This window comes from Megalobrama amblycephala, linkage group LG20 (assembly GCF_018812025.1).
Source record: "Megalobrama amblycephala isolate DHTTF-2021 linkage group LG20, ASM1881202v1, whole genome shotgun sequence".
Taxonomy (NCBI): Eukaryota; Metazoa; Chordata; class Actinopteri; order Cypriniformes; family Xenocyprididae; genus Megalobrama; species Megalobrama amblycephala.
Genome location: NC_063063.1, coordinates 19,865,574 through 19,878,010, shown reverse-complemented (window position 1 = coordinate 19,878,010; position 12,437 = coordinate 19,865,574).

The window sequence follows — 12,437 nt, the reverse complement described above, 5'->3', positions numbered from 1 at the left end:
CTGTGAACAGTTCTGAGAAAAATTAAGTGCTAAATACTCATAAAAGTTGATTTGACTGAACTAATTTGTTTTATTTAAGTTTGTCCTACTCAAAACAATTCATTATTTTGAGCGCTAGGGTTTACGGTGTGCTCGAAAACAGGTATTGTTTTTGCACAAATTTCATCTTCAAGGTCAGTGAAATTAGAAATTAGCACGTTCAGAACATTTCCTATGTTGCTAAATGTGCATACGGTTACAGTATTTGCTTGACGGGTACCATGGTAACTGGTTTGACAGTTTTTTTTTTTTTAACAATGTTTTTTCAAGTATAGTTCAGTGTTTTGGCTTAATAACGTTAGGACCAGTGCTGACTGTCAATTTTATTAAAATATTAACAGAAAATTGTATATTCTGAAATCCATGCAGAACACATGCTACCTCTTTTTTTTTTTTTTGCTCGGATATGGGTTTCATCCTGTCAAATTCTAGTGTGGATACATTGGTGTTATTATTAGGTTTATTGCTGTATGGTTCATGAACTATTGAGTTGGCCACCCTACTGACAGTACAAAAGAAAATAGGAAATACCTGTCTTCCAAGATGTCAAAATGAACACTCACAGGTCTTCAATTACTGCAAGAAAAGCTTTGCTGTTTCAAGCTCAGAGATCTATTTTTATCACTATATAGTTCACTTCAGGTTGTTTTAGAGAGCTTTGCCAGAGTTTGAATGTGCTGGCCACTGATAGATTGTTTGTAACCAAGCAATACTTCAAGACGTCTGTGGCGGCACTCTACCATGAAGCTCAAACCAATTAAAACTTCCGGAGAGAATTTGGTCTGAGAGCAAAAGTGCAGGGAATTCAAAGCTTCTTTCCCAGTCATGGCTCTCGGGATGCCTCCCTCTGAGACTTTGAGGTAAAAAATACAAGGTTCCGACTGACATTTGAAAAATTACAATAACTCTGACATTTGTTCTCATTAAAAGCAGAAATCTTTACAGGAACATTTAGATTATGTTTTCTCCTGAGGATGCACTCATTTGATATTTATTCATCTTTAAGACGACAAATGCTCACTGAAGAAAGGATGACTATGGCTTCATTTTCACCTGACATTAACGTGCGTGTGATCATATTACATTCAGATAGCACTTGACCACATTAAATGTCAGGTGTACATACAGTACATAAGGCTCATTTTGAGCAGATCACTGTTGAGCAGCCTCATTCAGAGGTGCTCAGAGACGGATTCTGACTACATTTGAAAGTGCAAATGCTAATGCGTTAGCTGCATATATCTACATAAGTAGTAGGTCTGAACTATTAGAGGTTGCCCTACAAGAAATCATTATTCATCACTTTGAAAGATTGAGTTGAAGATGATATTTTATGCTCTACTTTTGTTTGTCAGTAAAATATTGCAATGCTTGGTGTTGTTACTCCAATATCACAAGAACCTGTGTTGCAAAAGCTCTTTTTGTCCAAGCTCTGTCGCAAAGCATCCTTACATACATTAACTTATTTTTACCCGTCAAAATGATGGAAAGCATTTTGAAATATCCTCCAATGTTTTTCAAATTCAGAGTAATTAAGGAAAATGTCTCTAGTGTAGGTGCTGTTTTCCATTTAGTGCAAGACCGATCAAACTAGAGACACATTTAATGCAAGGTCTAAATGGAACCAATTCAAGAATATACTATTTGGATGTGAAACATTTTAATTCCAAGTTTCAATAACAGTCAACAAGGAAATACTTGTCTGATTTCTGCTTAATTTTCTCTGAGAAGATGTTTCTTTTGGAGTTAATCCAATGTCTTTGTAGGCACAGAGGCCATATATCTGACTGTGTTGTTTTCTACCATTCAGTGCTGTAGCCAAGGTTAAACCCTCATTGTGAACCCCTGTCGGTCCCAGAAGTGATCTATGTGCTTTCCCATCTATGTACTTGAAGATCAATTACTGTGGGTTTTTTCTGACTCTTAGAGCGCTGTTACATATTGCATCAAATGTATGACCTCAACATGCAATAGAGGCCATCTGTCAACATGTGAAACGAGAAAATTTTCAGGAACGAAGGCTTTATTTTTAAAGTCCAGGCAAAGTGATCGTTCAGTTTTCCTTTTATGTTCCTGAATGCCTAGAAAGCACTGTTCTCTGCTTTCTGCATTTTAGCAAGAAGGTCATTCTGTTGGAATAGAGGTACATTTCTCAGTTTTTTCGACATTATTTTGGCATAAAAGCATCAGCTTTTGTTATGAGGTACATAAACACCCGTTCTCAGTAATTCACTATTTCTGGGTGCCATTATTTGGCGAGAGACAGAAAACGAATACAAAAAGGCCCATGCCTAGCTCTAATAAACTTTAAAATGCAGTTACAAGCTATGGCTCTTGATTGTGAGCACAGCCGTACCCTTTTAAGGGTGTTCAAAAGAAAGCACAAAGTGGAAATTTATCCAGCGGTCTAAAGTGATCCGAGGTGAACTTCTTTGAATACAAAGTAAACTTCACACTTTTATGTGATTACATCAGAGAAAGTGTTTGAACCCATGAGTTTAACTCTATGCACGGCATGTCACGCTCACATATGTATCAGCATGAAACTGCATTGGCAATTACACCAATTCCATTACTATGTGTTAAGTGTTGTGTTACCTTCTGTGCTGCCGAAGTCTCATTTGAATCTTTGGCCCAGAGAAAATGTGTAAAATCCTTTCGTATGAAACAGTTTATTTCATATTACTGATTTGATCTGCTGCCTCTCTCGTTATTCATTATGCTAATACATCAACGTGAGACACTTCCAGGCTGTCCACCAACCATCTGAAAACAATATCTCTTTGCTCTTTCAGTATAAACTCTCTTGAGATTTCTTCAGATGCCTCTGTCATGCCTTTTTAAAGAGTAAATTACCAGAGGAGACTTTCTCTCTTTCTTTCTTTTAGTTAAGTCTGAAAACCAAAAGATGTGACATGGAGAAGCAGACACTGAGCTGGTAAACAGGTAAAATACTCAGGAAAAGCAAGCAGCTATCCAAAACGGACACAAATAAATAAACTGGCCAGGATTTTATTCTCACTATCGCTTGCAGGTGCATGTTTCTTCAAAACTTTCTGAATTTTCTAGGAATAATATATCGGCTCTGTGCAGCTGATTGGATACAGATGTGTGGATCATTTTTATTTTCTGTTATATAATACCTGTTCCTCACTATTGCAGCTCTTGAAAATGACTCATTCCTTGTCCTTTTCATCATCATTTGGTTTCCCCTTGCACATTTGGTCTGGCTTTTAGGGGACAAAGGGATGAGAAATGTCTTATTAATTAATTCATCTGTGCAAGTCCTGTTAGGGAAGTTTCTCACAAAGAAAACCAGCATGAGCAGACTTCAACATGTTCTTCTTGTTCTAGGGTCCAGCTGGGACCTACATTTGGACTCTGATGGGTCCAGATTTCATGAGACTGAGAAAATAGGCCATGTCACTATACTTTATTCTAAACTATTTGTTCACAGACACAATTTTTTAAGCACTTCCCCAAATGCATTTCACTTTATTTCTTAGTATTACCCTTGATGAACAATTACTATTCCTAATTATTATACCCCCCCCCCAGCAAATTTCTTAACATATGTAAATATAAAAAAGATCCAATAACTGAAACTTAAACTGAGCAAATTTTACAAAGCACTCTTCCACCAAGTTCTTGATCTTGAAGTCCGAGGTGGCACATGGTTACACATGGTTTGGCACTGCAAGGACAATCAGATGTCCTTCCCTGTCAGATGTCAGATCCCTGTAGCACAGTCTTAGGTGTCTTACATTACGTATATTGCAGTTTATTGCTGTGGCCACATCTGTAGTCCTCATGCAGCACGTCAATGGCATGTACACGCAAGGATTCTAGGCATCTTTATTCTGGTGTTTTTCAGAGTGAGTAGAAAGGGCTCTTTACTGTTCTGTTGTAACTGTGACCTTGTACCGTCTATAAACTGTTAGTGTCTTAAGGACTTTTCTACAGGTGCATGTGCAATACCATGTGCAATGGTTCATTGAACAAGCATGAAAAACATTGTTTAAACGTTTTCCAATAAAGATCTGCAAAGCTTTTTGAAATATGAGGATTTTCAAAATTATCGATAACATTTTACAATAAGGTTTCATTAATTAATCATTAGTTAACTAAGAATGAACAATAGTTCTACAGCATTTATTAATCTTAGTTAGTGTTCATTTCAACATTTACTAATACATTATTAAAATCAAATGTAGCATTTGTTAACATTAGTTAATGTACTGTGAAGTAACATGAACAATGAACAGTTGGATTTTTCTTAACTAACATTAACAAAGATTAATATATACAGTAAAAATTGTATTGCTCATTGTTAGTTTTCGAGTTAGTTAATACATTAACTAATGAGATCTTATTGTGAAGTGTTGCCAAATTATCTTTAAAATACAGTATGCTGAAAAAGGGACGTTACTTTTTTTTTTTTTTTGCTGAGTTTAGTATCATATTAGGCCCCTTGCATGAATCAATGGGACAAATTTTTATTGGTGATTTTCTTTTACACAGTCAAACAAAACATAAGATGCATGCTGATTGATAATGGCAAAGTGTAAGGCTGCGCTGATCTGGCATTTAAATTTTCAGAGCTATCATTGTATATCCTAAATGCACAAATAATAAATAATATTTTCTCACTTACTGTAAAATAAAATAATAATAATAATAGCCTACAGCTTGACTGGAAATGATGCACGGCAAAATACAATTTGTTCAGATTATCATAGTTTTAAATGTATGAATTACATTTTTTATGATGGCTTTCATGATGGATTTTCACAGTTTACTAAAAGTCTGGGAAAAAGGTAAATCAATAAAAAAGCAAGCATTTGAAAGTATCAAAATAAATAAATGTAAGTTAAAATTTTATAAGACTGTGATCTTCACACAATACAATTTTACACTGAACAAAAAATAAGCCCGACATAAAAGAGCCCAAAGTTGAAGAGACAGCCAAATACATATTTATTTCATTAGATGTTCAAAGACTTTTTCGATACAAAATCTGGGGTAATGTTCTCAGTTGTCCCTTTTTTAATGGCCCAGCATAAAATGGTACAGCATTTCTCTTTTTCTTGATGAAAGTCTTTGCTTCGGTTTTATTTAATGACAATATACAATAACAGGCATAGATCATTCAAGTTTTCAACAACCTTCATCCTAGACGCAATTAAATGCAAATGTATGTTGGTTATATTCAAGGAACAATTATTTTCACATCAACTGTTGTCAGCTGGAGTGGATTCTCTTGAAATAGCAGCAGTTTTGTATGAATTGCCATAGTTTGTCTCCACAAGTGCTCTTCCATTCAGGCTGTGAGTTCAATTCTGTGCATCATAGGAGTTGCATATGGCAAAAATAATCAAGGATAAATAGGGCTTGTGCATTTTACTGTTATTTAACTTTCAGAGTTTTGAATATAATAATATCACTTTTGAACAAAACCTTTTTACTCTGTATTAAAAGCCCTGCAGATCTATGACTGAAACATTTTTAACAGTCTACTGAAAGTGCCCAGGAAAGCATTTCATAGAACATTAAAAGCAATTTCCTAGTAAAAGTATTAAAGGTGCAATATGTAAGACCGTTGCAGTAAAATATCCAAAAACCACTAGGCCAGTGTTTGTTCACTTGAGTACTTACAATATTCCAAATGTTTGCAACTATTTGTAAATCGTGAGAAAATTGCAATTTTAACCAAGGCTCCGGGACGTGTGAGGAGTCGCCTGTGAATTGCTTCATACCCGCATTACCCTCAGTTTCCGGTTTTATTTTGTAGAAACCATGGAAACACCAAAGACGCTTTAATATTTATGTTTTAATAGACAAAGGAACAACTGTTTTGATATATTTATAGACCGAAAACGAATTATTGTTATATATCTCAACACGCTTATTTTTTATATCTAATTTTCTTGATTTTTTGCGAGTACCATGCTTTACCATGCCTCAGAGAAAAACAATATTTTGTGAAGTACCTAACATAGATGCATCAGATAAAGCTTTATTTTTTAGTAACAGTAATACAGCATTTTCTTCATCATACATTTCTTCGGCGACTGTGGCATAATAAAAGTTCCGCTGCTCGTGGCGTGTGTTGCGCAATCGCTCCAGCGGCCTCATTCAGCTTCCACAACACTCGGTCCTGCTTTACTTCATACTACAGTTAACATTAATAATTGCATCCATGAACATGATTTCTTCCCAAGTCCTATCCCAATTATTTTCCACCGGCTGTTCCCAATCCCAATTCTTTTCCACCACACAAACTTGGTGTCATCAAGCTATGCCTTTGTTTTGAATAGGCCTCTAGCAGACAGAAAATATTACATATTGCACCTTTAATGTGTTTATGCAAATATTTAACCAACTGTTTCTCGTATTTGAGCCAAACTATTTTTTTTTTATTGCCAGCATTAATTTGTTATTTGTAAAAAGCTGTAAATTGGTAAAACATCCCCCGCTTATGAAGTGCATGGCTAAGTGATTTTCAGTGACATTCTTCTGTCAGTATTTGAGATAAGCAATGCAATGAGCAGAATTGATTCAATTCATTTATTCATTCATTCCAATCAGCTCTCTGGTGAAGGACAGTGACTCTTGAATGTTCCTTCAGTATAATAGGGTAACAGCTTTCCACACTAAGAGTAATTATGAAATTTCCTTTACTATATTTTCTTTCACTTTGTATTAAACAGTCATCAGCAGATGCCAGCACCAAGTGCATCCTTAGTTCAAGCAAATACAGCAGTTTAATTAGTAACATCACATCTGATATGTAATCTATTAATTAATCGCGGTGTCAGTGCTGATGTTCATCAAATGTATAACAATGTGACCCAGTGAGGGCTCATCAGTGGGATTTTTTAAAAAATTCAGCCGCATACCAAAGTCAGTGGAAAGGTGGGACCATTGGGAAGCCTGTGGTTGAGGTGCTCGGTATTCATTAACTAGCTGAGGTCATCTGGTCACACTTCATTTCAGTGATTCTGTCTCACACAAGCGCATCAATCATTCAATCAGTCGCTTACAATTTCATTATTTATCCATGATGGTGATGGAAGCTGGCACTTTGTAATCCACCCCCACACATGCATTTTCAAACATATAGAGACACAAACCGTCTAGTGAGCCAGACATCAAATAAATCATGCAAGATGAGCGACATTTGACAGTGAGATATAAAATGTAAAAATGTAAAAACGGAAAAATAAATAAATAATATATAAAAACATAATAATGATCACAAAGGGACATGTGATGATCTTTTCTTTTTCTGAATTATGTGTGTGAAGCATTTTAATGTTAAGAGGATTAAAGGCTGATATGGCAAACTTGAAAGCGTTGTTAAAATAAACCGTTCATATTCCACAGTGAATTTACATCAATAGAGCTATTCTGTCATCACAGTATAGTGATTAAGATCTTTGTAAATACAAAATGGCGTTTTGAGTTCTGGGCCTTTTCCTCATGGGAACACTATACAAGTTTTTTTTTTTTTTTTTTTTTTTTTTTACGCTGCTGCCTTCTAAAACCTAATTTGAAGAATTGTTTTTCTCTTGCTATTTTTTCCTAATTATTTTGGGGGTATAAAGGCTACAACCAAGCTCAAAGGTTTGAAATGAATAAACTTAATGTTGTTTTGCTCATCTGAAATTGCCATGAGTAATAACTCTTCTAAGAGTTTAAGACACGTTTAAGGTGGATGAAACGGTTTATAATTAAGGTCTCTCATAAAACAGAGTCGATGACTCTTGTTAGATAAGATTAATGTAAAGAAACCAAAGCAGGGGCCAGGGGGTGGGACAGGGGTGTGAGCCGGCAAAACTGTGTGACGTCTTGGGAGCATTAGTGAATCGAGGGAAAGGACCACGCCCACACTCCCACCACTGAGGGGGAGATGCTGCTGACGTCTGCAATTAATTTTTGTGATTTTGTGAACTAGAAGTGGAATTTTACCTTGATCTCCCGACTCTGCTAGTCGTATTTAGTTGAAAATCTCCTGGGTTAAAGCTGGTTCCACCCAGTTCAGATTCTCCTTCGTCCCCGCTGGTTCAGCCCGGCATGAATTCTCCTGTGTTACCAGAGTTCCCACCCAGCCTCCCTCTCCAGCCTCCTCTTCCAAGACCAGCCATTCCGTCAGCCCCACCTCTGCTGGTTCCTTTCAGCCCCTCGATTTCTCTAATACTAAGTTGTGTTGATGAGCCTCAGGTCTTTCCATCTCCAGCTTTGCCCAGTCAGGTGGATTCCATGGCTCCGCCTCCAGCATCTGTGCTTGTCACTCCACCTTGGCTGGTCAACCTGATGGCTTCGCCTTGGCTCCTCCCTCCCTCCCTCTGCTCCACCATGGACCATTGTCCTTCCGGCTCCACCTTGCTCAGATGTCGTCCTGCCTGTGCCACGGACTTCTTGGGATGTCTTCTGCGCTCCGTCTCTCTACCCCTCTGGTTCTCTCTGGCTCTGCCTTACTCCAGCTCCGCCTTGGTCCACACTGGCTCTGCCTCAGTTCTCTGGCACCCTGGTTCCACCTCGGATGCTTGTCGCAGCAGCTTTGCCTTGGTCTCCGAAGCCATCTGTGTCATTAAGTCCCATCTGCTCTCTTTCTGCTCCTGGGGCTCCACAACCATCGGCTTCATCTCTGTCAGTCGTCCCCCTTGTGACGTCAGCCAAGTCTCCACCATGGCTCCACCCTCTGTCAACTCCACCGTGGGCTATCGTCAAGGCTTCTCTCTGGATTTACACCTTGCTGCTTCTGTTCCTGGCTCCTCCTTGACTCCTCTCTCCCTCAGCTCCACCATGGACCATCGTCCTTCTGACTCCACCTTGCTCAGACGTTGTCCTGCCTGTGCCACAGACTTTCCGGGCCATCTACGAGTATTGTCAGCTTTACTTAAAGGTGCCCTAGATTCAAAAATTGAATTTACCTTGGCGTAGTTAAATAACAAGAGTTCAGTACATGGAAAAGACATACAGTGAGTCTCAAACCCCATTGTTTCCTCCTTCTTATATAAATCTCATTTGTTTAAACGACCTCCGAAGAACAGGCGAATCTCAACATAACACCGACTGTTACGTAACAGTCGGGGTGTACGCCCCAATATTTGCATAATGCCAGCCCATGTTCCCAACATTATGAAAGGGATTACACAAGGGCAGCCAGTTAACGTCTGGAGCTGCACACAGCCGAATCATCACTAGGTAAGCAAGAACAACAGCGAAAAATGGCAGATGGAGCAATAATAACTGACATAATCCATGATAGCATGATATTTTTACTGATATTTGTAAATTGTCTTTCTAAATGTTTCGTTAGCATGTTGCTAATGTACTGTTAAATGAGGTTAAAGTTACCATCGTTTCTTACTGTATTCACGGAGACAAAAGCCTTCGCTATTTTCATTTTTTAAACACTTGCAGTCTGTATAATGCATAAACACAACTTCATTCTTTATAAATCTCTCCAACAGTGTAGCATTAGCCGTTAGCCACGGAGGACAGCCTCAAATTCACTCAGAATAAAACTTTAACATCCAAATAAATACTTTACTCACATAATTCGAAGCATGCATACAGCATGCATGACGAACATCTTGTAAAGATCCATTTGAGGGTTATTTTAGCTGTGTGAACTTTGTAAATGCGCTGTAATATAGTCGACAGCTCATGTGGCAGGGAGCACGCGATTTAAGGGGGCAGCGCCGAGTGTAAATCAGTGCATTGTTAATGATGCCCCAAAATAGGCAGTTAAAAAAATGTATTAAAAAAAATCTATGGGGTATTTTGAGCTGAAACTTCACAGACACATTCAGGAGACACCTTAGACTTATATTACATCTTGTGAAAGAACGTTCTTGGGCACCTTTAATAAGTGTTTGTTCAATCAACTTAACATTGTTGAGTGAAACACACAAATTAATGTTGACATAACTAACTGGGCAGTGGATCCGTAGTTCCCAGCATGCTTCGCAAGGGACTGCATTAGGAGAGTAAATTTAGGGATTAAAGTGTTATTTTATTTAATTTTTTTTAAAGTGAAAGATGTTGTCAGTTTATGTTAGTGTTTAATGTTTAGTTATGTTGGACATTTAGAGGGATTTCTGTAATGTTTTTGAATTTTGTGGTTACCATTATGCAGAAGAGCGGCGCCTGTGTTTAGGCTGTGAGCGCTCATAAATGCATGTTTGTAGGATGGAATTCCTGCTCTTAATTAAATGCGTTATTTTTTTTTATTTTTTTTTGAGTGCATTTTGTAGAACAAATAGTTAATTTAATAAGGTAAATTAAGTCAATAAATGTGTTCACCTTACGTATTAAGTAAACTGCACATATAAATATTATGTTTTTTATTTTGACAAATTCAAATGATTTTGTCAGCTTTACTTGAAATTCTTTTGTTCATACACCTAAATTGTTGTAAATTACTCAATATAGTTGTGTGGAACCACTTGACACTGCTTTTTTTTTTAAAGTAAATCCAACAATTCTTTTTCTCGAGTGAATGTCAATGTGTTATATAAAAAATATCAAACTAGGGACGATTTTCAAGCAAAACATTCCATTACAGGGTTGTAGCACTGAATTCTGGGACCTCTGACTGTATTTTGCTCTGGGCCTCTTGCCTTTTAAAAAAAAAAAAACTGTAAATATTGACATGGCTTGGTGGTCATTGCACATGTTTTGAATTTGCTTCATTTTGCGTTGTGTCTACAAAAGATATTTTCCATTTTAAAGGGACACTTTATTTGTGTGCGTTTCACGTTTGTGGACCACCTAGTTAGTTTAGTTTCATTCAGATTTCTGAGATCTGCCTCTGTGAAACTGAACACAAGTATAATAAATTTGAGTTAGGAGGCATGCTATTACAGAGTGTTAGCCAGGCAGATTAATTTCCTCATTTTTATTCTTATTGAAACTATACAGTAACTTATAATAATGAGCTCATTTAGCATACGTCCTTGGAGAGGGCTAAAATGTCTGGTCCCTGCTAAGTGATCTGACAACAGTCAGATTAGGAATGTGCACCTGGTAGATCACTTGTTTCACTACAGCATGAGTCAGAGGTAGAGGCAGAGGTAGATCTCGTGTTCAATATGCATTATTTACATTGGTAACTGGATGAATATTTGATTTTTAATGTTTTACTGAATGATTGTTGTGGTTGTCATCAGTGGCAGAGAGCTAAAGTGGCAGTTTTTCATTTGCACACAGCTCTGCTCCACTTGCTTTTCTGCAGCCATTCATTCTAGTGAAATCACAAAACAAAATGCAATCAAATGTTGTGTACATTGCAGTTTTGAATTGGAAAGGAGCAAATATTGTAGACTATTTTTTTAAAGGTCATTTTAAATTATTCATTCATAATTGAATTAATTTTCATGAGCGAAGCAATTGTCCCCAATCCATATGATTATGTGTTAAGGCTATGTTAGTAAACCATTTCAACAACAATCAAACAGGAATGCATGCTATGTATATGTATACTGTACATCAGTGACAGTGTAAGTGTCAATAAGCAAGAAAACAGAATACCACTACATTTTCATATAAAAGAAAGCAAAAGATGTCTCAGGCAAAAGAAAAGTGTCAATTACTTCATGCATACTCTGGTTATATAGATATATGTTGATGCAAATTCAATGCATTTACCGAAAATTGGAAAATACTAGCTTATTTGTATGCAGATTTCTCACTTCTCTCCTTATTTTTTCTTATTTGGTCACTCTGCACCTACTGCAATTCTTTTGGTGGGTGCCCATAAGTGATGCTCCAAAACATTTATGAGCATTTCACAGGTGACTTAACATTATCTTAATTGGAAAAAGATAGCTTGAAATTTGAAATGTAAAGCTTCCACACAGGTTCCACAGAGATTATATTACTTATCACAAGGCTTTTGCTCCTGAGAAAATGATATGATTAATTGCAAATCGATGTCAGTTTATAGTGAATACCTCACCTGGAAATATCTCTTTAAACAGCCGTTTCAGTTCTTCGAATTACACAGTTTCATTATTGGACTAATTAATATGATGCACATTTCAGATTGATTACAAAGATTCATTGTGTTTTCATGATTCATTGTTAGATATAATGTAGACATACTATAATTAGAATTTAAATAGATAATTTATTCCATGTTCTTAAATGTATTGGTCTTACGATATTGTTTATTCTAAACACTTTAAATAGGTCAACTAAAGTTTATATAGAAATTTTCAAAAGTTTGGAAGAAATAAAAAAAAAAAAAGTGTTAATAAACCACTAATTTAATTCTTGATTCTTAGCCACACACGTTTTCAATTTGAATCATCTGCACAAAAATTAGGTTTTAATGTGAAGTTGGCACTCAACATTTCTTCAGATTGACACAATAGTTAATGAACGTA